Genomic DNA, 26061 nt, shown 5'->3' on the forward strand with positions numbered 1-26061 from the left:
GAGGTCTGGGCTGGTCCCATTACCACGTTAGCCCAGCACTTGTTCTAAAAATTTGCTTACTCAAGTCCATCAGCGTTTGTCACCAAATGGTACATCATCCTGACATCATGTCTAATTAATCCTGAAGTAAAAGACTAACATAGGTTGTAAACCTAAGCAACCCCAATTAGACCCAGTCATAACTCATGCTTCCCATTTTAACCCTAAATCCAAACCTACTGTACAAAATAGCAGATAAAAATGGTCAGCTCTGTCAGGTTTTTCAGGTAGATGATCCCGTCACATTAGTTCCATACCTAGATAGGACTCTTCTCAGGAAGCCATCAGTCATCCTCATGTTGTCCTAGGCCTGTCTCTAACCCTAATTCTCACTATAAACACAGTGCTGATCATTTTCTCTGAGTTACAAGTGTTTGTTAATCCAGTTTTAGTCTTGTAGCTGAAGTAGATCATGTAGATGTGAGCAGTTTTGGGTATAGCAGAGGTCATGGATCACTACGTGATTACTTCACTGCTCACATTAGAGCCAGGTCTGATGTTATGTTTGAGCTTGGGGTTAGCATCAGGCTTTCATTCACCATGGAGCCGGGAGACTAAGTTGCTGCTGCACCAAGGCAGTACTGCTGAGGTAGGTCTGAGGATGTTACCAGAGCACATCTTCTGTTCCTAGATGTAATCTGACAGCCATCACTGGCCTATTCTTGAGTGGGTTTACAGTTAGGTTTTGTATATGTATGTAGGCAAGATTAAGGTCTGACTGCAATTGGACATTTGTCCTGAATTATTGTTTTGTTCAGAAATAACTACTGAGGTATTTTAAAATCTTTTGTAAAAAGAGTGAGAGAATCTATGGTTATATGCTGGCAGGATTTCTTCTAAAGAATTCTAAAATATAAAACATGAGGTTGTTGTGTTTTTCTTTTCTCCACTTAAAATCTTCTTCCCTGCCCATCACTGGATTTATTAGATGTTGGTCTACATTCCCTGCAGCGTCTTTCCCATTCAAGCAACCAACCTGGATTAAGTTGCACTGGCAAAATTTCTTATCTTTCTTATTATATATGTGGTGCAAAACCACAGCCCCAACATGTGCTCATTTGTAATCTGCCCTTGCAGTCATCTACGTGATTCACACCTGCAGCTCAACCTTTTACTGAATGTGGGATGAGATGCATTTTTGCACCAGTGGTTAAGTCCAGGTAAGCTGCATATGGATTTGTCTTTTGTTGGAATATATGTTCTGGTTTTCATATCTCTTTGTGTGTATGGTATAGGTTTTTTGGTGTGTAAATTGAGGTGCCAATGCTTCTGTGTTTCTTTCAGTGTGTCTGATGTTACCACAGATGCTCAGCAGTAAGGATGAAGTTCTGGTTGCATTAGCCTCTGGTAGAGCTCCTCTGTAATTTGCCTCTGTGGAACTACAGTGAATACTGCTTTAAAGACCACAGTGAATCCAATTTATGTCTCTGTTATGCACATTGCTCAGGCATGAAGCTATGAAGTCACCTGCTTGGACCATCTTTCCATTCTTGGGCTAAAAGGCAAAGATTTACCACTTGCCTTTGGCTGACCCTCCAAGGGTCAGTAGATCCATACTACTATTTCATTTCAATAGTGCTGTGAAATTAATAGCCTTAATTTTTTCTGCTTCTTAAGATGCCTCTGAGCCAATTTGTCTGCTGGTTACCTGGCTGAGGACTATTGAGAAGCTTCAGTCTACTCCTATTCCTGTTCTCAAAAGCACTGAAAAACTCCTCCAGCTCAGTGTAAGTACAGGCCAAATTCACATCACATTGATCATGGCATGACAATAGCAGTCACATGTGCCCAGCTTTCGTTAAGTAGTAGGAAGAATACTTAATTTGCAATATATAATTTCTCATTGCTAACAGAGACCCTAAGTCATATTCTTTTGCTTGTACATTCTGAGACCTCCTCCAGTGGCCCTCTGGATCACAGCTGCCTATCATTTTTTCTATACATAAAGTATGAATTAGCGTTCTACTCCAATTTTAAAGCTGTTCATCATTATAATAAACTGGATGAATAAACAACACATTGGACAAACTCATGCCTTAAAAAATTATTGTTAGGTACCATAGGATTGAGTCTTCTTGGCTCTCTCTTGTTTTTTCTGTGTATTGTTTTGGTGTTTTGATCTTCGCCGTAGGTCCCTTCTTTCCTTATTGAATGCCCCTCACCACTCTCAAAAGGCTCAGAGCTTTCCTCACCCCAGAAAGCAAAGGACAAGACATCAAATCCAGATCTCTTGGAAAAAAACATAATGCACAAACCACAGGAGCAATGGGTGTTCTGAGAGTGCCTTTTCAAATGTTAACTTTGTCCTCTGATGCTTTCCCAGATGCTCTTCTAAAAGATGAGGAACCTCAGCTGAAGGTTCTACCTTTTGGATTTGTCCTGCACAAAAAGCAGATACTGTGTTTCTGTAAAAGTTAGTAGTACTGGGTAATAGGAAAAGTATGGGTAAGATTTCAGACCTAGAGGAGTAATTAGAGTTGACAACCAACATGCCACTCACTTCCTATTAAAAGATAGTGGTTATTTGCTAAAGCCCTGAGGATTAAATCCCAGTATTACCTTTTACATTAGCTTTAAAAAACATTTCCCTCAAATTACAAACAGATCTTCAGACAAATTAGACTAATGCAATGTGAAAATCGCAAATGATTTTTCACTCAAAGTTAAGAAATGGTCACAACACAAGAAAAGCTGCACTTCTTTCTCTGCTCTCACATCCCTTTTTTTTTTTTTCCTGATTAAAGTAATCTTTTTCAGGTTGTCAGAAAGTATGCAGTTGGCACTGGAGATGAGGCAAAATGCACTTTAAAAAAACACTGGTCCTGGCCCAGGAAGTGCCATGGGTTGTACTGCCAGGTTCCCATTCTTGAGAAAATTCCCTAGTCATTACACCATTACATGTTTTTAAGAGGGGCCATTTCTAACTTGCTGGCATACATCTGAAGTTTGTAATAGCATATGGACCAACATATGGACCCTTTGCTTCAAGAGCAACTGTCTGTCACAGCGCACATCCATCCAGATGCGTTCTTGACTCTCCCCAAAAGGAGAACCTTTGTTCCTGCTGTCTACCAGCAGCAATTCCTGGCCTTGGTTTCCCTGCAAGAAAATCCTGGCCCTACCTTGGGAAATTTGGGTTGGCACCAGCCAAAGCCTCATGAGGAGAACAAAGGAACTGCTCAGGCTGGGTTATCCCATGCTATGGCTTGAGGTCACATTTGTTTTACTGTTACATACACGAGCCAGGAGCCTGGAACAAGAGGAAAAGACAAAACAGTGTGGTCCTAACAAGTGATGAGGATCATAGAATCATAGAATCATAGAATCATAGAATCAGAAGGTTGGAAACGACCTATAAGATCATCTAGTCGAACCATCTTCTCATTACCACTGCTACCACAAGCACTAAACCATATCTTGCAGCTCCTCATCCAGACACCTCCTGAACACTGCCAGGGACAGCAACTCCACCACCTCCTTGGGCAGGCCATTCCAGTGCCTGACCACTTTCTGAGGGAAAAAGTTTTTCCTCATGTCCAACCTAAACCTCCTCTGGTACAACTTGCGGCCATTTCCCCAGGAATGATCCCCAGGATGATCAAACAGAGCTGTGACAGGGCACAGATTCAGTGAATGGCTGAGGTTGGAAGAGACCTCTGGGTCCACCTGGCACAACCCCTGCCGAAGCAGGGGCACCCACGGCAGGGTGCCCAGACCCACGTTCAGGCAGCATTTGGAGATCTCCAAGGAGGAAGTTCACACAGCCTCTGGGCACCCTGTGCCAGTTCTCAGTGACCGCAGAGAAAAAAAGTGCTGTCTGGTGTTCAGAGGGAACCTCCTGTGCTCCATTTTGTGCCCATTGCTTCTTTGCCTGACACAGGGAACCACTGGAAATAAAGCGGCTTCATTTTCTTTGCACCTTCTCTCACAGCCCCCTGCAGAAGTTGCCTTTGCAGCGCTGGTGGTGGAGCTCTTACTTGAAACACACAATATGTTGCAATGACAAGCTGATTTTGGATGCTGCTTTATTCATTGGCAGCACGCTCTATAATCCCTCTGCCTATAAAATATTTTGCAAAAGACTCCCACGGGGATGAGGATATAAAATCAAAATGAAAGATGGGAAGAATCATAAACACAAGGGTAGATCAGATGCCTAAGCATATTGAGACTGGTGACAAACTTACTGTTCCCATGTGTAAGCACAACTCTCTGTAGAAAAGCTAACTTTTAGCTTTGTTCAAGTGGTGGAAAGTCTCAGAATGGCACCAGCTCATCCATGAGAAATCTGGGACATGCTGTACTTGGTGAACTGCACCTGGAATCGATTGGTGATCGCCCACAGCGTCATGGCAGGGCTGGTCTGGGAATTGTTTCCCACTTGAGCAGCTCCAAGACGCAAGTTTCCTCTCTAAAGAAGCAGCTGGTATAACTCTATTCAGTAGAAATGCGGAAAAGATATGTAAAGGCATCTCCTCCTCACCAGCTTTGAGAAGCACAATGCTTTGAAAATCTACAGGCTGCGCAATTGCAGACATCCATTTAGCCAAAAAGGAGGGTTAGTGGTAAGATGGAGTTATTTATTTTCTACTTGCCATATGGTTTATAATTGTTTTGGAAGAATGGTGGAAGAATGATTTTGAGCTCAGATGTGAAGGGTGTGACTGAAAGCCTACAGAGGTTGTTCATGTTTTGTAGGTTTTGGAGTGGGCACATCTACTCAGCCTCACTGCTGTTTGTCAGTAGAAAAGGCCAGGCTCACGCTGTGCTTCTAGGGACAGTTGTGGGAAGGGATTAAACTAGGAGCAAAAAAACTTTAGGAACTGGAGAGTTCTAGGGGTGGTTTTCATTTTGCAGTGTAGGCATTTGCCAAAGTATGTGAGCTGCTTCATCCAAAAAAAGGGATCAGCCCACCCTTTTGGGCCAGAAAAGCTCCTCCTTACTGGGCAGTAGCAGTGATTTTAGAGAAAGGAAGAAACATTGCAAGCAGACAAACTACAGGCTAATTGTTTATAAATTGTCTATTTAACTATTTATCTGTTGATATGTTCTGTAGTAGCAGAAACACTTATATTCCTTCCAAATTCGCCTATTTTAATTACGACTAAGAGAACATGCACTCTTTTCTAGAAAAAGAAACTATCATTTCCTGTCTTTTTTTCAGGAAGAGATCTTACAACATTTTTCTGTTTTTGCTTTCTGTCTTCTCCCTTGATACAGCAGCAACCTAAAGTGGGGACACATGAACGAAGAAACTTTCTATTTCTTCCTCTATTTTGGAATTTTCTTTTTTAATCAAAGCCATTCTTCAGGGTATCTTGCTTATCTGACTTGAGATTTTTAATCTTTTGGAATATATCAGAGTGGAAAATAGGGAATGCTTTTCAGTGTCTCTCTCCATCTTTTCTTAGTTATGTGACTTGTGTTTTTTTTAAAGTGGTTTGCTCAGCAAAATATTTTTTCCCAAAATCTTTTGTTTGAAAAAACAGATCATTTTTTCTGAAGTTCCTTTTTCTTTTTTTCCCCCACTAGTTTGTATTAACTGAATAAAGGCTTTACAGAAGGAATGAAGTTCTGTCACAGCCATACAAGAGAAAGGGGACACATAAGTGAAGTGCACTGGGATCAGGAACATCCTTTTCTTACTGGTGTAGTTAGAATCAACATCAAAAAAGAGCTTTTTGTCACTTAAGCAAGGCAAGGCACGTGTAAGAAGCTCAGGAATCTTACTAACATCATAGTGGTGCCAGTTTCACTTAGCTAGTCCTTAAAGTAGAACCACACATTAGCAACTTTGAATTTTCTTCCATTTCCCTGCCCATACTTTGTGGCCAAGAACTTCTTGCCAGACCCACAAAGGTATTTAGGTACCCAGATTCTGTATTACATCCAACTCAACAATGTGAATTCAAAACCTCTTGAACCCTGCCTAGCTATATCTTTCCTTGCCTTTGTTATTATGAACTGCATTTGGCTTTTATGGCATTTATTTTTCAAAAGAGGATAAAACATTTTATCACTTATGAAAATGTGGTTACAATTTGTATGCAGCTCTATAGAATATTAGAGGTGTAACTCTTACCATGCCATTTTCTGAATAGTCCATTTACTAAGTGTTAATGTGAGTCTCAGCAGGGTTCAGTTAGTAAACTCATGGATGTTTAGAAGTATTACAGTAATGGCTGTATTAAGTGCCTGATCTTGTAATTAGAATGCATGCAACTAATGTTTATGCATATAAATTGTTTCTATTGTCAGAGCTGTTTAGACGTAGCTTTGATTTGGGGACAATAAAGCCACTGCTTCTTTCAAACCCTACATGCAGACAGAAAAGTGCTGCTGTAGGCATGAGTGAAGCCCTCAGCATTGGGAGCACTCTGAGACTGTCCTTATCCTCTCGTGGGAATCTGAAGCAGCAGTACAAGTGCCACCAAGATGTGCTTGGTGCAGGATTGAGCTACTTGCAAAAAGGGTGGTTCAGGAATTAACCCTGAAAACTCCTGGTGTGCCTGTCTCTCCTGTGGAGTTGAAGATACCAGCATCGGCTTGGGGCACATCAGCATGTCTGTGAGACACAGCCCTGCAGCAGGCACCTGCCTGCATTCCTGAAGTCCCACAGCACTCAGGTGAACAAGTTGGCCTTTTCACAGGGCCATATAGAGGGGTTGTTCTGGCTCTGAAGCCAGCCCAGATGTCTTGGTGACACCTCAGGGAAGTTCCACGCTGAGGGTGTCACAACCCTCAGCACCTTCCTTCCCACAGTGTGACTGAGACAAAGTGTGTGTTGTTAGCACTGCTTCACAGACGAGGTGCAGGGATATTTCACTTACAATTACAGTTACACAGCACAGCAGTGAGTCCAGTGCATGTGTGTTACACAGAATCGTAGAGTTGGAAGGGATCAAGTTCAACCCCCCTGCTGAAGCAGGTTCTTTACAGTAGGTCACACTGGAAAGCATCCAGGCAGGTTTTGAAGATCTCCAGAGAGGGAAATTTCACACTTTCTCTGGGCAGCCTATTTCAGTTCTCTGTCATCCTCATAGTAAATAAGTTCTTCCTCATGCTTTTATGGAACTTTCCATGTTGCAATTTTTACTCATTACCCCTTGTCCTGTCTGTGCACACCACTGAAAAGAGCCTAGCCTCATCCATTTGACTCCCACACTTTAGACATTTATGAACAGTTAGGTGATCTCCTCTCCGTCTTCTCTTCTTCAGGTCTCTCAGCCTTTCCTCACATGGGGCAGATGCTCCAGGCTCCCAGTCATCTCTGTGATCTTTTGCTGGACAGTCTAGAAGTTCCATCTTTCTTGAGTTGTGGAGCCCAGAACTGGACCCAGGACTCCAGATGTGGCCTCATCAGGGCCATGAGGGCACACTGTTGGTTCACGGCCAACCTGTTGTCCACCAGAATACCCAGGTCTTTCTCTGCAGAGCTCCTTTCCTGCAGGCTCTAACCTGTACAAATGCACACTGTTATTTCTCCCCCTGTGTAGGACTCAGCACTTGCCCTTGATGCACCCCATCAGGTTCCTCTCTGTCCAACTCTCCAACCTGTCCAGGTTTCTTAATGGCAGCACAGCTTTCTGAAGTCAGCCTGTTCTCTCAGTTTTGTATTATCAGCAAACTTGCTGAGAGTGTTCATTCAGTTCATTGATGAAGATGTTGAACAAGACTGGACTCAGCAGTGACCCCTGGGGAACACCGCTAGTTACAGGCCTCCAACTAGACTGCATTGCTGATTGTAACATTCTGAGCTCTGCCAGTCAGGCAGTCTGTCAGTTAATCCACCTCGCTGTCCACTTAACTATCTCACATTTACTAAGCTTCATTACAAGGATGCTGTGGGAGACACAACAAAAGCCATGCTGAAGTCAAGGTGCACAACACTAATTTACACCCCCCTCAAAATGAGAAATCCAGTCTCAGCCTGAGAAGAGTCACTCTCTTTCCATTTAACTTCTGAGGACACCCAGACCCAACTCAACTACTTGGGCTTTTCATTTGTGCATATGGGTGAGTCCCATTCCCAATGATATCTGCAAGATTCCATGTTGGTGAGGCTTGGAGTGTGGTGCCAGGATTCATGAGTTTCAACTAGTTGCTCAGCCCATGAAACAGCTTTTATTTCCACCCAGTGTAGATTTGCTGATGTCAAAGTGAAACCACACTTCAGTTGAGTGGAGATCATGATTTTCTAAATTGCTTGAAATTCATTTAAAATGAATTTAATGTGGCCTTGCTACAGTTAGTGTCCATCTATATATCTGCAGACAATTAAAATGTTAGAAAAATGAATTTCTTAGGTTTATATGGCATTAAGTTCCTGAATAATGACTGTATCACAATTTACCACATATTGATTAGACTGCAGCATGATAAACTACTAAAAAAATGAGTGAAAAAGTCTTATTATAGCTAATTTATTTGCATTAATTTGCCATTATTTTTTACATAGATATTCTCAATATGCACCATACTTGCTGGCTTCATGGGCTGGAATCTGGAATTACTAACATCGATAAATAAACCGAATTGTTGCCTTGCTTCACCAAGTCCTTCCCTTTGAAATACAGCTTCTTGCACTGTTTTTTGGAAGTGGTGCAAAATAAACAAGATTTCCAACGTTATCATGGACATAAGCTATTTGTGGTCACAGGTGTAACAGACTTTCAATGTCAAAAGTCATTCAAATCATAGAATTATAGAATCATTGGGGTTGGAATAGATTCCTATGATCATCAAGTTCAACCATCATTTGCTGTCCCCGGATCTCCTCAGTTTACTGTTGGTAGATGGTGAGTCTTCAGATGTGGCATACAGAGGGGTCAGCCACATCACTGAGGTAAGGGAAAGAGATGTAGAATGGTTGCTATTAAGAATTTTCTGATGGAGTAAACAAGTTAAATAAATTCACAGAGATTAAAAGAATATTGCAAAACAGCATCTGTACTACGGTATGTTTTTAATGAAAATTGTAATTGAGAAAATAGTTTTTCTTTCAGAAAAGTCAAGATTTCCTAAGCCAGCAGCAGGAGTCAGTACAGCCTAGATGTCTAGATTTTGCTTGAGTTTAATCTTGTAGAAGAGCTGAATTTAACATTTGTATTAAAAAAAGTGAGGAAGAACGGTGAAGAGAAAAATCCCCAATGCTTTCATCTTTCAAAGTGTTTCTTTGGATACCATAATACCTGCTGAAACAGTACATGTCTACATATGTATGTCATCATGTTTAGAGGGAATCCTGGGTTTGCAACTATTTCTGTATATGGCACTGGCTTCTCCTTTGCCAGTCCTGCTCTACCACCAAAGATCTTTGTTCTCATGTCTGTCTTCTCATCCCCCAACACTGCAACTATTCTGTGAGCTGACGTGGAAAACAAGCTTGTCCCTAACAACTGGGGCAAGGAGAGGATCAGGCATGTTGGTCTTGAGCACTGAAATCAACTTTGCTTTGGTTAATGTAAGGTGTTTCTATGTCAAGATTTTCTTGATGAAAACTTCGGATAAACTTTGGATAAAAACAACAAAAAACACAAACTGAGTTCACGTAAGGTAATGGGAATTGTGGAGGGCAATATTTTACTCTTCAGGCTAGGAAAATGTGTGCCTTTTTCCACACCTGACATCTCCAAGGACATGAAGGAGATCAAAAGAAATCAGCCAATCTTTGTTTTAAAACTGATGGGAAAACGCTCCCTGGTAGATAGTGCCTCCAATCTTCATCAGTATTTCTCAAGCCGGGAAGTGATGTACACAACATACCAATTAGTTCCAATTGCAAAAGCCTACTGTGCGTTTCAAAAAGTATGATAGCATCTTTTTTTTTCTGATTTCCTATCCAGAATTGCTTGGGATACTCATTTATTTAATTCATCTTTTAGTTATAGTGGGAAATGACAGCAATATGATCAGATGTTAAGTATGAGACATATATGTCTACTTGGAGATACCACTAGAAGTTTTTATTATTGCAAAAAATAATATAAGGGCAGGTTAAATTCAACCTCTGCAATCAAAGAAAGCTTAATCTTACATGAATATGTAAAACCAATAGGTTATCCACTGTCTGCAAGAGAAGGATTCTCGGTACAGATAGAAACAGCCATAGGTTTTAATGACTCATTTCCTTGTAAACAGACTAGCAAAATAAAGCTACTGTAGTGACCTTGGGATTTCCACCTATATACATTTTATAAATATTTGGTGATACCTAAAATGTATTTTGAACATGTGTTTGTTATAATATACTATACCAAAATTAAAACCAGAATAAACTCCAATTACTTCCTAAACATTTTGCCTGATAAATCTGGAACATGTTAAAAATATTTTAGGAATAATTGAAACATTTCACACATACAGTATTGATGCAACATTCTTTTTTATATCTAAACCATCTGTGCGCTACCCTGTGCTTGTCAGATGGGCACTGTGAAAGGAGCCCACTGATTTGCTGGGAATTGCTCTGGCTGAGAAAGCATTTGACCGATATAACCACACAGGTCACGATTTATTAGCCAAGGCAGCGTGTCACAGCGCATAGGCAGGTATCCAACACTAAACTCACCTCAGAAAGCTGCAACCCCTACTGATTTCCTTTGGAACATAATCCAGAAAACACGACTTAAGGGAGAGTCCAGCAGAGGAGTTGCATGATCTGCTGTTTCATGGAAAAACTTTTGGAAGCTATTTTCTGGGGTAATCCATCATGAAATAACCATGGAATAAATGTGTCCTATATGAAGATCCTGATCCTTTAGCTATTTTTCCCTCGGCTCCTCTATCTACTTCAGTGGCCACTGCAAAAGTGGTCCTATTTCTTCCTTGTACAGACAGAATATTGCATCCCCAATCCCAGCCCCTATCTCTGTACTTCCAGTGGCCACTGTAGCTGTTTTAATAATGAGATCACAGTAGGAGTTCGTGAACAGTTGATTACGTGTGACAATCCCCATAGCCCTTTTCAAGCTTTCTGTGATACAGTACCCAATCCTGTAAACACAGTTCACGCTTTTTTGTTTCAAAGGATGAACTGTTTTGGTTGCATTTAGCTATGAAGTGAGTCTGATCACTTTCAAACAAAAACACTGTCATCTTTATTTTTTCACATTTTGTACTATCTTAAAAACATATTTGCAGAATATTTGTGATTTAAAAAAAGATTGTATTGGGTGGAAAGGAGAAATGATTCCCTTCTGGAAAGCCTTCCCCACTGATAATTGCCCATAAAATACCTTTGTTGAAATCAAGTAGCTACTTTTAAAAATGCTACATTAAAAAATGTTATAGTCAGATGACTGATTCATTAGAGTTCTAATCTTGAAGTGTTTTTTCAACTAGTGATACAAGGATGACTTGACAAGCTCAAATTCCACTAAGGTTAAATTAATTGGAACAGATTTTATTTTTGTCTTTAGTATCAGCCATTTCCTATATGCTGCTCCCAAGACCAACAGTAAGCTAGGCCAACTAGCTTACTATTATTTGGGTCATACCTCTGATACAAACAAGCTCAGCATTCGTTACCTGCCTAGAGAAAGTACAGCTTCCAGAGTCGCTGCCTTAAGAAGCCTCAGTGCCATTTACAGAGCCTTGCTGATACAGATCTGAGTTGATTTGCATTCACCCATTTTACTGTAAGACCAGAACACATTTCATCAGCTTCATAATGTACTCATACTTCCTCCTTCTTTGATCCACCAGAACAGAAATACTTATTGAATGCATCTGTCTCATAATGTCTCATTACTAGCACTTTAAACCATCAACATCAAGTAATAGACTTACAGAAGTTCCTTTTGTTCCTCATGTATATTTGTAGAAGACATTTGTCATAGTACATGGATTTCAATCATTTTTACCTATGCAAAACCTATGCAAAACAGGGGGGGAGGGGGAAAGCAGCTGGTTGGTATAGTCTGAGTTGACTATAACCTCAGCTTGGGCAAAGAAGACTTTGAGGAGGCAGAAGTGATATGGACCACATTTGGACAAAAACATTCAAACACTTGGGAATTCCTTCCATGAGAAATCTGCTAGAGGAGATCTGGAACAGAACAATATTTCAGTGTCGGTAGTCAATGTCAACTGCAAGGCTCTTGTAACAAACCTTAAAAAAGAAAAAGTTATTTCCACATAAGTTGACCAAATATTTTCATGCCAATTCTGGTATTGGACAGACCAATCAGAGGTAAAGCATTACTGGATTCAGTGCACATAAATGTAGATCATTAAAGAAGTAGGACTGAAGGCAGCCTAGAGACCATGGCTCTAGAGACCATGCCCTGGTTGAGTTTGTGATCTTGAAGAATATGGGCCCGGCAAAGAGCAGAGTCAGAACCCCAAAATTCAGGAGAGTGAAATTCTGGCTGTTTAAGGAATTATTGGATGAGGTCCCCTGGGAAAGTTCAGCACTGGCAGAACTTTCTCTTAGCAGTACAAACTGGCAAGTGTGTACATGCCTATTGTTGGTGGTTGTCTGCTGAGAAACGCACGAGAATGTCATTGTCTTAGAAATTAAATCAGAAGAGACCATCACTTCATCTCATCAGATCTTTTGTGCTTGGCAGATGACAAGTTCTCACCCAAACAAGCCATCTCATCTCCAGCCAGGAGAGATAATCCTCTTGCTGTTGGCTCATGCTGAGCTCTTGGTTCTCATCAGGCTGTGTTGAACACCCTGGGAACAATTAGGACACCGAGGGATTTGCTGGCCATCTTAGGCCATGGTGCTCAAGTCACAGCTTAGGCAGAAGCAGGAGGACCAAGAAAGGGCTCTGGGGCTCACAGTGATGGAAAGTGCCTGGGTACGTAACAGCATTTGCCCCAGACTGGAGATTTCCTAGCCAAACGTGCTGCAACACTGGACACATTCTGACCCAGTGAAGAACCATGTTCCCAGGTCAGGATCTACATACAGGATTGAGCTGGAAGAGATAAAATAAACCCAAATCCACCCATCTGGTGCTCACTGCAGGACCTGTGCCAGCATGGAGCTCCACTGGGACCCAGGCCTTACATGTTATATTTTCTGCAGATATTCTTACAATTAAAAACAGGACTACAAAGGAATCTGGGAGGGAGTTCTTGGCAGCATGTTGAAAGCCCCTGAATAATTTTTTAAAAGAAGATTAATGTAACTATTGCTGTTACCTCTAGGGAAAAGAGCAACTCCATTATGCAGCAGTCTGTAATTTGTAAATTGAATATAATATTGCCACATAAATAATACTGCAGAGATTAAATCTGGGAAAAGGTGTGAAATGAGAGAGCTTCAGCATCTAAGGAGAAAATGCAGCAAATATTTTTAACAGTCACTGCGGAACAGAATGTATTAACAAATATTTCTATTGTTCAAGTCAGCTCTCGTCTGCTAAATGAGAATAACATGCACTTTACATCATAGGGAAAGTGCCAGATATTGCTTTTTTTTTTCCTATTTCCTTGGAGTTAACCTCCATGTTAACATGGTCTCCATGTTGCAGTCTTGTGTTGTTGTTCCAAGAATTTTTTTTTCTTTGTCTTGAATGTATTCTCTATAAACTGTGAAAACCCCAAGTTAATATTAAAAAAATTATATTTTTTCTAGATGAGGGAGAATTTGCAATGTTACCAGGATGCACCATGTACATCAAAATATTTCTATCTCTTTATAAAAGTTAGCTAAATGTTTCTTTTTGTCATTTTGTCTCTTGACACTGTGTGCTATCCAGCAGCCTTGGCACAGGCCTGTTCCCAGAGTGTGAGGGTTTACTGGTCTTTAGGACATGCACTTGTAATACATTATTCACTGAAACCTGCTATAACCACTAGAACTTATAACCAGTAGAGAAAAAATAGAATCCCCATGTGCTGTTAAAGTGGTTAAAATAGTCATTTTCTGAGTTATAACCTCAAATTTTATCAAAGGAAACTTTTTACAGGCAACCATGCCTTAGCATTGGCCTATGATCTATAGGTTTCTCTTTCTCCTTGCTGTGTATTTGTCACCTATGTTCTCATACCCCAAAGAAAACTTCTACCTTGGCATGACATAGTATCAGCTTGGCCTTTGTTTAAAGTACCATACAATCTGATACCATGCTCTAGTCCAACACTTTGAATGCCCATTATATAGAGAAAGTACACCCATATAGGTCGTGGAGTGATCAGAGATTGTTTTTCAGCCTTGAGATGAACATTGTTTTGACTATCATAGTATCCTATCACTGGGATTTGAGTGTGTAAAGGGAGATGAGTTGAATATTATAACTGTCACGCTGTTGAGCCAAATGGACCATCTGCATTTAATAACATCACAAAAAGATCAAATTTTTCACAGCTCTTTGCCTTGTTTTGGGTAGTTGCAATATTCCACTTGCATTTTTTCTCCTGTCAGGATATTTGTCTTTTCCTTATGCATTTCTAATTACTTATGCTTTTCTAATTAGAAATGCATGTAAGTCTCTATTGACAGTTCCGGAGTTTCCTGAAACCTGTGAGGAATTTGAAAATTTCCAACTTGGAACAGAATGTTCCTGAAGTTCCAGTAGATGACTATACTTTTTTTTTTTTAGGACTGAAAGACAAATCCTTTCCAAGCCACCCAAACAGCTGCCAGTCAATTCCCATGGAGCCTCCAGTGTTTATTGCACTATGCGTATTATGATGGAAGATCAAAAAGGAGAAAGAGATTTAGTAAACATACATACCATTAACACCACAGAGGATGTCCAATCTTCTGTCCAATCTGCTGCAACATAAATTTCATGATGAAAGAACCTGGAAAGTGTTAAAACAGTTAGTTATATATAACACTTCAAACAGTGGTACTGAAAACAATCAAACCACCACCAGCCCTTTGAATTTGGTGCACTCTAGAAGCTGCTTTCTTTCAAAATTTCTGCTACTCCTTGCAAACATCTTGAATTTTGCCTTTCTTTTTTTGAAGATGAAAACAAACTGCACATGATACTTGGGCAACAAGCCATTACTTTCTGGATTTTTTAAATGCTTAAAGTCTCGTAACTTACAAACATGAGAACAGCTGTAGTGGTGAAATGAAGGCCCTGTCCAGCCCGGTATACTATCTCTAGTAGTGTGAGAAGACCAGAGAGAAGAGCAAATGAGCAAAGCAAACACATGTGATACTTCTTGTTGTTGTCTGCCAGACGCCCACCACCTGCGCCGCAAATATTTCTCAAGAATGATGCACAGATGTAGCTTTTATGAACTTGGTATCCCTTGATATCCTCCAAAACACAAATTAGTTGTTGTTGTTATTCTTGTTGTTTTGTGGAGTCTAACCATTTTGATCAATCTAGAAGGTAATAACAAGAACAAAACATTGCACAGGATGGGAAGGGAATACAGGCCATGCTGTTGTGAATGGCTATGGAAGAATTTTCCAGCTTCTTGTTAAAGAAGTCTCCAGAGTCTGTGATAGCAATATTCAGATTGCAATTACTTCAGACTCTCTGTCCTGTGATAATTTTTGTATGCTTCTCCCATTACTCGCAGTACCATGTGTTAGCACTGTACATTTTTAACTCAAGCTAACCAACAAGGATCAACCAAACAGCTTTTTAAATGAGTTTTAGGGTGGAGAAAACAGCTTAATAGATGTGTCTTGTCTTGTTTGTTGATTGTTGCTATGCTCTGGGTATCCAATCAACAAATATCTACCTTGGGTACTCACTGCATGCCTTCTACAGGAGATGTCCAAGACATCCAAGGAAGTCTATTCATTCACCTGCATTTTCTGTGCCTTCCAGGAAGGAGGCTTGGGATATGCTGTGCTTCTAAGAAGATTTTCACAGGGATGGGAAAAGCAAACCTGTCAGTGTGCTAACTCCTCAGTTTTGAAGCTAGTACAGATGGGAGCAGGGGGTTAGTTCTGTGTTGAATGCCCTGTTTCCAAGGTTTGGTAGGAAAAAGCATTAGAAGGTAGCAGTTCTTCTCCAGCATAGAGCTGCCTGTTGTGAATGGTTCTTAGCTAATCCTTCTGTCATAATTATCCCTGAGGATCTAGATGGGTTCTGTCTGTCATCTAGCCATGTCGATTGAATCATATCATGTCCCTGAGAAGTGAATATTTATTAAAGACCTCATTCTTTCTTTCTCAAAGCAGAAACACTCTTCCTCCCCCCGCTCCAAGAAAAAAAGAAAAAAAAAAAAAAAAAAAGAGAAGAAAGACAAAAATTCTAAGTTCATCTAAACCTATCAACATGTGCAGAACGCATGTCTGTGCCTATTAATCACTGCTGGGGAAACACAAAGCCACAATGCCATTACGGAAAAGACAACAGATCATTCCAAAGCCATATGGCCACCACCATTGATCCTGACATCCAGGAATCAGTGAATGATCTTGACTGGTAAGAATGTAGAACGAGAGCCAATATTATAACTTCACTGCTTCTACAGACTGTGAGGAAACACGTTTTGAGAGTAATGCAAAACTGCAACAAAGGGCACATGGATATGCTATCAATATTTGCTATCAAAGGATCTCATCATATGGCATAATGTGCTTTAAGAGTGATTACAGTAACTTAAAAAAAAAATTGTATTAGCCCATTTGTTCCTTAATAAATCTGTTTTTTAACTGAATGAGTTGGAATGGTAAGTTATATGGACAAATCCTTGTACTAGTATATGATCCCATTTATTTGGGTAGAATATTAACACACATATATATATACATACTAGTACTTATTAAATAAAATAATTATCACATTTTCAAGCTGCTTATAGAAAAGACCTTGAATATCACAACTGGATGCATGACTCAGTATCTACACTTGGGGCCCATTATTGCTGCAGAAACCAGATTGGGAATTTCCAGCTAGCATAACAGCCTCTAAATGTCTTCATTTTCATATACTGTCTCAGAAAGTAGGTGGTCTCTGACATGGTCTTTAAGTGCAGTGGGCCAGATACTCAGCTGGTATTAATTGTCACTCCTTTGTCTTTGAGAGCATCATGCCAATTTAACCCAGCATAGGATCTGGCTCAGCATGGTCCTTTCCACACTGTCTGCTTAATCTGTCTAAGTCTACGTTAATCTAGAGTAGCTTTCAGTATAATTTAAAAGTACTTCAAGGAATAAACTTTTCTTTCAAATGATGAAATAACAACCAGAGATATTTTCTTACAAAATGGTCTTTAAAAAGCTGATCTCCCACATGGCAGAAGCATCCCACAGTTCTCAGTTCTTGGCTGACGCATAAAGACAGTCTAAATTTCAAGAAGGCAAAACAGCAGACAGACACCCTGTTTTGGGGAAAAACATAGTGAAGATGCATGAACATAACCTTTGCAGTAACTATGGTCTTCAGGACCAGAGAAGTGTCCCTGACATCTTTCATGCAATAGGGTAGATGTAGCCCCTCATTTTCTTGTTTAGAGAAGTTTCCTTTGCATAAAATACTGAAATAGTCAATGGAGCTGTATCTGAAGGCAAACCTTTCCTTCCCATATCTGGCTGCAGTGAGGGGAAGTGGTGCCCAAACACTGACTCCTAGATTGCACCCAGGCATCCTTCTCCCATCCCTGGCACAGGGGCACAGTGGTGAAGCTGGAGCAGAGCAGGAGAAGAGCTCCAACCATGGACTTCTGGGGACTTCTAGTTCTGGCCCTCCTTGGGCCATGTTAGCCCTGGTAGGGAACATGCAGCTGTGACCATGCTGTTTCCTACTTTGGAAAGACATCAGCCTATGTTTGTGCTGCTAGTGCAGCCTACAAGTGCCCAAACAGAAAAGGTAGGTACCACTGCTGCTGCCAGTTGTGTGAGCAGGGAGAGTGCTTTGCACCACACAGTTCAAATGTGTTGCCTCTGTATCTAAGAGGCAGGAACTATGCATGTGCACCCTTCAGCTAGCTATCAGGCAAGAATGCATGAAAATTAAACAAATTACTGGCTATTACAAGAAACATATTTCACTAATTGGCTTCTGAGAGCAACATTTTATTGGGCAACAGCTATCAATGGGCAAAGTGTGGCACTTGTTTAATACTGGAGCTTTATTCTAGCCTAAGGGAAAGGAAAGACTAAAGGATCAAGGAGACAAATGAAAAACAAACACGGAAAGCTGCAAAGTTAAAAACACTGAGGGGAGGAAGCCACAAGGGAACAGGATTAGATTTCAGAGTCTCCATAAGTGAGCACTAGGATCTTTCTTGTAAATTAATTCCACACTTAATTTTTGGAATTCTTTCTTACTTTGCTTGACTCCAGCCAAAACTAAGTCAGATGAAATGTTATAAGAGACTGGCATCCTGGGATGTAGTGGTAAACTAGTTTACTTTCACGTTTCCTTTCATATGTAGATTAAGCGCTGCATTTTCTTTTGTCATTGCTTGCAAAGATCTGAGTTTCCTTCCTAAGGCATCATCTTTTATTAATCAGCTTATCCACAACAGAGTCCAAAGAGACTGGAAATGGGTTCAGACAGATGTTGATAAATGTCTAAAGTTTCTTATAAACTAAATCAAGGCCAACCATGTTTTATTAATAAGCTAACTTTCAAACATACTTTGCCCTCTGTATACTATATCACACTTTATATGCCATCCTGTTTACACTGCTTGCCCCAATTTTACTCAATGCTGTTAGCATCTTTTACTTAAGAAGGCAAACCTCAATGTATATGTATAACATTGTCATAAAGGGTAAATGTTATCATCTGCAAAACTACATGCTACATACCAGGTGCAGTAAGAAAGGGCTTATTCCTTTATTGCTCCATCTCCTTTCCTCTAATGTTCCTAACCAAATGTACTCAACCAGCATGCAGCTTAGCTGATACTATCACCTTGCCATGGAAAACAGACTTCTGTCGTGTCCTTGAAGATTTTCCCCCTCTCGAGCAACAATGCTGTGGGGCGGATGCTAGATCACACTGTCCCACTTCTAAGCAGTTGTTCCCAGCTGAGAAAGATGAGAAAACACCAGACTGTTCCAGCCAAGAAGAAAGACAACATTCAGTTTCTTTGGACCCAGATCCTTCAGCTATTGCCAAGCGTGAAGAGGGCATCTGAACATGTATTTTTGTTCTATAGAACATCGTTCACATAAATTATAAGCGTTTTGAATAATGCTTCTATAAAATAATTGTATGAAACTATAAATAAGTGGGAGAGTTCTGTGACTGGGTTGATCTGTGAAATCAGAGGACCTAAATAGTATTTCCAGTTTAAGATTCAATGATGAGAACAGATGACAGCCTGAGGTAAATGTTTGGTGGGGTGGGAAGGGTTTGGGCAGTGCTCTCTCACTTGGAATGTTAGGGAAATGTTGACCCAGATGGCTCCTAGTGACATGAATCATGAATGTGACTGGTGAGATATATGGGTCTTTTTTTTAACCTGTCCCTAGGAGTGAGCATTTTAAAGGCATGGCAGTGTTACTGAAAGAAGCATTACAGCAATTACAGAAACATGGTGTCCTGCAATATGCCTTACAGTATGATATTTATGGGGGTGGGGTGGGGGATCATCATGTTCATCAAGGTCAGCTGTGAGACATTTTGCAGGATCAGCCTTCATTGGAAAGGTAAGGTACTAAGGAAAAAGCATGTGTAGTGAGAGGCCCTCTTGCAAATACAGTTCTGGTGAATGCAGCTGAGAACAGGATGTTCATACAGGCATAAAATCCCAAGTAACATGTATCATGAAACACTTCCCATTAGGTCAGAGTTGTACTGCTGATTCATTGAAATACAAAGCGTTACACTCAGACTTCAGCTTTAAAACGTAATGTTCTGAAAAATGTTCCTTTCTGCTTGAAATAACTTGTCCTGTCTTCTCTCCTTTTCTGAGTTTTTTGCAATGTTTTCCTAAGGGAAAAGTTATGAGAAGATATGCAGAATTCAAGTGGAGGAGCTTGAAATCCATTGGATAATTAAAGTGATACATGATTGGGAAAATACTTCTGTCTGTGTCAATTAGGCATCTGTTAAAGGTTTTAACAAAAACTAATGAAACTGTGGAGAAAAGAGAAAAAATTCAGAATGATGACTACAATGTACTAGATCTATTGTTTCACAGATGTATTTTCCATCTTATCACAGTATGCTAAAGCACTTTAAAGCTCTCACTCTTGTCAGGTTCTTGCATAAAAGATCCCCTCTGCTCTTTAGGTACCTTCTGACAAGTGCAGGATTCCTCTTTGCTGACCAGCCTCAAACCTCTCCGAAGCTAATGGGAAATCAGGAAGTTCCTCCACTGGGCAGATTTGAGCCCAGAGGTACAAATGAAAATATTTTCACTGTCTTTATCGTGTCCAGGAGATGAAAGGAGAAATTTCAGTGGTGCTTAGCACTAGCCCTGTAGACTCCATATTCTGGACCTTCTGCAGGATGTACAAATCCTATGTGCCAATTCCTCTTATTTTTATTGTAGCTGATGAAAGTTCTCAGTGTGGGGAATTATGAGATTTCAACTACCTCAGTTCCTGTGCAAAATCCCTCAAAAAAATCAGTTTTCCCTTCAGAAAGAATGAACTACCAGGTTCATGACTCAGTGCATAGTCTCCTACTGACCACCACCTCCCTCCCTGTCATTTCTGTGCAATCTCCACGTAGAACTGTAACATTGCTTCCTCCCAGGCAATTCTGTAGTAACACCAACAGCTAAAATTCATTGGGAGCTAAAGGAGAACAAATTATAATATGTTCTTTGTAAAAACCATCTGTTGCAAGATCCACTAGCTACTTAATCAGTGAAAAGAGGAATGTGTGCTGTCAATGAATGGACTAAAGCTTTAGATGTCTTACAGTTCAAAATCTTTCATTTATTTTCATATTGGCTGTATTTACATGTATATATACTTGCAATAAGAAGTCCATTTAAGCTGGACAAGAAACTTCTTACGTTACGGTCATCAGAAATCTCTTAGTCATCAAAATCCACTACTCTAAATAGTAAAATAAAGGCTATGCCCGCCCTAGAAAAATAAACTAGGACACTGGCACAGTCTTTCAGCACGGGTCAACTATTTTTCCTCCCAAGCTACTCTCAAGCACAGTTCAAGTAAAGTAAAAAAGGCCTTTTTCTTTAGGGTGTTAGTTTTTTGGTTTTTTTTTACTATCATAGAATCATAGAATGGTTTCCTTTGGGAGGGACCTTAAAGTTTATCTAATATAATGCTGTGGGTAGGGGCAACTTCTGCAAGATTGCTCAAAGCTCCATCCAACCTGGCCTTGAATGCCTTCAGGACTGGAGCGCCCACAACTTTTCTAGGCAGTCTGTGCCACTGCCTCACCGCCCTCTGAGTAAAGAATTTGTTATTTGGAGAGGCTTTTCACAGTGGTCTGTACATCTTATTCTGTGAGACTTTCTGCAAATTCCCAACTGAATGTCTTCAATACAGGTATCCTGAAAGACCAGTTGCTCTTCGTACAGCATCCTTCCTCTTCAGCACAGGCTGGCGGGACAGTGCAGGACCCTCCCAAACTTTTATGGCCAACTATACCAAGGGATCCATTCAAATGTTGTAGCTCACATATGCGCGAGCACATATGGGTTTCCCACATGCACGCACCTTTTTCAAAAAGGGATCAAGACACCATCTGATGCCACATTTCTCATGTACATGCCAGCAAAGCCTTGACTTCAGTGGCACAAGGGCTTTACCACAGCCCTTCTCACCTTGGCTGGAGAGAACATTCAAGCCACAGAGAGCTCCTGACTGGCACAGAACTGGGAAGTGGCCCCTGCTTTGCAGATGTTGGGCCAAGCGTACAAGCCACAGCTGCTGGCCCTGAAGGTGTAACCCTAAGCCCGTGCCACAGAGTGACTGCAGAGCAAAGGAGCCTTGGGCATGAGAGCTGGCTGAGAGGTTGTGTGTGTGTTTTGAAAGAATTAAAATGGTTGGCTATTGGCGGGAAAACGGCTTGTTTAATTGCTCAGTGGAGGCCTGGCTCACCTATAGTGCGATTGGAGCAGTGTATAATCAGGGAGAGTGTAACTGATGGGAAAAATGTGCTGCTTTTACTGAGTGTAATAGATGCTATAAGGTACAACCTGCTGTGTAGTTTAACAGCCCCTATTAAACCCCCAGACAAAGCATTTGCTGGGATTGTGGAAATTCTGCAAAATGGCCTGTCCCAAAAGTGACTGGAGAGCACAGACCGTTTCTTTTTTTTTTTTTTATAAACCAAATCATAAAAATTAAAAAATAGAAAAAGCAATTTCTGAATACGTGGCTGGATTAATGAAATTAACAGAGCGCACTAGTTCAGAAGAGTTTAATGACATTCTAAGGGAAATACAAAATGAAGACATTCAAACCAGCAACTGAATTAAGCTGACTTGATCCCTTCTGTGCTACAAATTGATTCAACAATGAAGACAACTGCTAAAAAAACAGGGAGCTCCAACAGCATCTGGTAATCTTTACAACAGATAAACTGGTGGTGAGGCAGACAGCAGAGGCAGCACATGGACTGTACGTTTTTCCCCCCATTCTTGTGGTAACCAATCTTCAAAACATGTTCACTGCAAAAATACAGAGGTTAAAAAGTACAACTACCACTTCACAAGGGGCATGGTGAAGGTCCCAAATGGCCTCCTGGAGTCTCTGGGAAATGCTGCAGCAGCCCTACCCTAAATTAAGCCATGGTTTTATTTCTATATAATTAAAGGAGCAAGACTTAATACAAAGCTCATTTCACAGTCTGCTGCTTGTAACTGTGCTAACACTGTTAGGAACACAACTGAAACATACAAAAAGAAAATCCTTGCTGCATTGACTGTTGCTACAGTGAAGGTAAAGAAAATAAAAAGGAAAAATGCGTGAGAGGATAGTATTCCACTCTGCAAGTGAGTATACAGTTTGGTACTGCTGGAGTAATAGCTCTGCTGCCACAGACACAGAATCAGGCTACTGGGATGCTCTGCTCTATATTTTTTGCTGAAGACATCCTGACTCCTGACTCTAGGGCAAGAATGCACCTCCTGCAGGCAGTGCAGGCAAAACAGGCAGCCTAAGCTACATAGATACTCCCAATCCACTCCTTCCAGCCAAGCAGGAACTCATAGCCGCCATGGCATGAAGAAAGCAGAGAAGGGTCATTTCTGACAAGCAGAAGGATTGCAACCAGAAGTTGATGACCACAGTAACAGAAACCGGGAGAATCTAACAGAATCTAACAGCAGAGAAGTCATGGCAGTGTATTGTAGGGGTGAAAGAATCTGTGCTATGTATATGCAAAAAAATCTGGAGGATATAGCTAATGAACAGGAATTCTTGACCATCAGTCAGTTATGGATTACAGAGCCAAGAGTATCCTATGGCTGGGAGAAAACCAAATGTCTCTGAAGAATATATATTATAGTGGCATTTTGAATATCCCACGATATGTTGGTGCTATTGAACAAGAAATGCCTTGGGAGACCTACCAAGATTACTAATCTGGTCTGTCAACAGCTGCTTTTAATACTACTGATGAATTACCTTCAGTTACCCTTCTGAAACCAAGTGTCTCAGCTGCTCTCTGAAATTTTAAATTACTCAGAGTTGGAGTGTTTGGGTCAGTCTCTCTGATGTCACATCCGTAATGAACCAACTCTCATTACTCAGTAAAAAAAAGTCTGAAAGAACATACTGCATGATTATTGAGGTAGTTAGTCCTTGTGATGAGAAAGCTGGATCCTGCCATTGTAGGAAAGCATGCTCTCCAGTCACAGGATTTAAGTCTTTTAGTGCCTGTGTTTTATCGTGGGTTGTTGGTTTGTACCTACTGACAAAATAAGCAAAAGGAGGGGGCAAAAATCCCCTCTCCAGACACACAATGCAGCAGGAACAGATAAGTGGGGAGGCACATCATCTTCAGTTTCTCTTCCTCAGTAAACTGCAGTGTCTCAGCAGGAAAGTTTTTTTACCGATGAAACAGAGCCCCTGACTGCTTCAAGTTGCAACCTGGATAAAAAGAAATAAAAAACAACTGAATTGATACTCTTCCAGCCACTATCTAACCAAGAAACAAGTGTCTACTCCAGCCCTTCTGATCTCCTTTTTCTACTGTTTCCACAGACAAAAAAACCCAAAAACAAACAAACAAACAAAAAAGGTGATATCTGCCATATTGCCTCTGTTGTAGATATTGAATATTTAATTCAACCATCCAGATCCTACAAAACTCTTTCATCTCAAACAAATCTTAGAAAAAATCTCTTCCCTCAAAATCTTATTGCTCATAGGAAGTGCTGAGCCCTAGACTAAACTATAGCTTAAATGAATTTGATTATGAAACAACATTTAGCCTTAAATACTTTGATATTGCTGTAAAGACATCAATGGATCCACTTCAGATCATTTCCAAGAATGAAACCAGGCTGAACTTAAGGGCTCATATTTTCTCTTAGATGCCTGAAAGCTGTGGATCACTGAGCTACCAAGTTTTTCAGCCCTTTATCTATTTTCATTGTACTTTTATTCATACACGTACTGAAAACAGTCAGCAATACATAACATTCTGGCTTCTGCTGTATTTGTATATTGGTGCAATATTTTTTGCTTTGTTTAAAGGTCAGATTACATTAGCAGTTCACATTCCTGGTTAAACATGCAGGCAGATGTTTTCTTCAGGGGGCAGATCATGTAGGAGGAGGCATCTTTCTTTCCTCCGGTCTTCAGTCAAGTTAGGCTTGTCATCCTCAGCTGTGTAAATGTGCATCTTAACTGAATGGCATATGCTTCATTTCGGGCTAACATTTCAATGAACTTAAAACCGTTCAAGGGTTTGTTATCTCTTACTTAAATCCTGGGACACAGAAATTAATGGCAGGTCTGCAGCTGACTTCAGGAAATGGTACTGGAACTCCTGCCTCCCCCTCAGCAGAAATGTGGTTCAGTCATGAAAAATGGAAATATATTTCACTCTATTTAGCAAGAACACATTCTGAAATGCAATTTGGCACTGAGGAAATAAGTCTGGTTCATAAAACAGCCATGTATGAAAAAATGACTTTTTCAAAGCCTCTAGCTTCTTTTTAATTAGGCTAATAACCCAAGGCTGTGACAGGTCTTCTGCAGAGCTGGAAGTCTTTGTGGACTCAGCCTCCAACTGCACATGCACATTTGAGTTCTACACTTTTTCTATTCTTTTCTGTGAAGTATGCATCCTCCCACTTGAATTTTCAAGGTCCAGTTGAACATGCAGGGTTTTTACAAGGAATTGATTAAAACAAATATTTCCAAGTTGGGAGATCGCGGCATTACTGCAACTTTCCAAAGCATTTGCTTTTAATTCATGGCAAAGAGAAGTTTGAAATGATGAAAAAGAATGTAAACAAGGCAGTGCTCCCCCCTCAAATGCTCTCGCAATGGCTGAGCCTCTGAAAGCTGGTTTTTACAAAACAGAGGACAGTGGACAGTGGACCTGTCAGCTGCTCTCTCGCAGGGTACTCTCCTGTGTTCTGACTGGGTCAAGAGGTAGAGGTTGTCTCTGGTACTGCCCCACTGACTCCTCATTGAGTGTTATAAGCCTTCACTCATAGATTAAATTAGCAGCTGTGTCTCCTGGTGGCTTCCTTCACTCCAGTCATATATGGCTCAGTCAGCAATTTTTACTGCCACAGACGGCTGAGAAGAAGGTTGGATTCTGAGTTTAGTCAGAATGACTCTGTGTATAGGATGTACTTTAGAGTGATGTTGCAGGGCTACCTGCTGTTTGCTAAGATGTCTCAATTCTGTTTTCGGTTGCTAACAAATCTGCAAAACCATGATTTGAACCTTTCCAATGGTCATTTGTAGCTGGAGGGATCTTTTGAAAAACAGATGAATATCTACTAAAAGAAAAAAAAAATATGACCACATCCAAGACTGTACAAAGAAAAAAAATAACCAGTTTTGCCACTCTTGAAGAAAATAGATGTGGCTTTTTTAAACAGAAAGCTTGAAAGCAACTGTACTAGTGAGTCCAGCCTTTCTCATGTGATTTCTATACCAGGGGTGGGTCTGCTCCTATGAAAGCCTGCCCAGACTAACTGAACTCTGAAAAAAATAGTGGGCTTATAGGCAGGAGCCTTTTCCTG

The sequence above is a fragment of the Meleagris gallopavo genome, chromosome 2 (genome assembly GCF_905368555.1).
Source record: "Meleagris gallopavo chromosome 2, MGAL_WU_HG_1.1, whole genome shotgun sequence".
In the NCBI taxonomy this organism is placed as follows: Eukaryota; Metazoa; Chordata; class Aves; order Galliformes; family Phasianidae; genus Meleagris; species Meleagris gallopavo.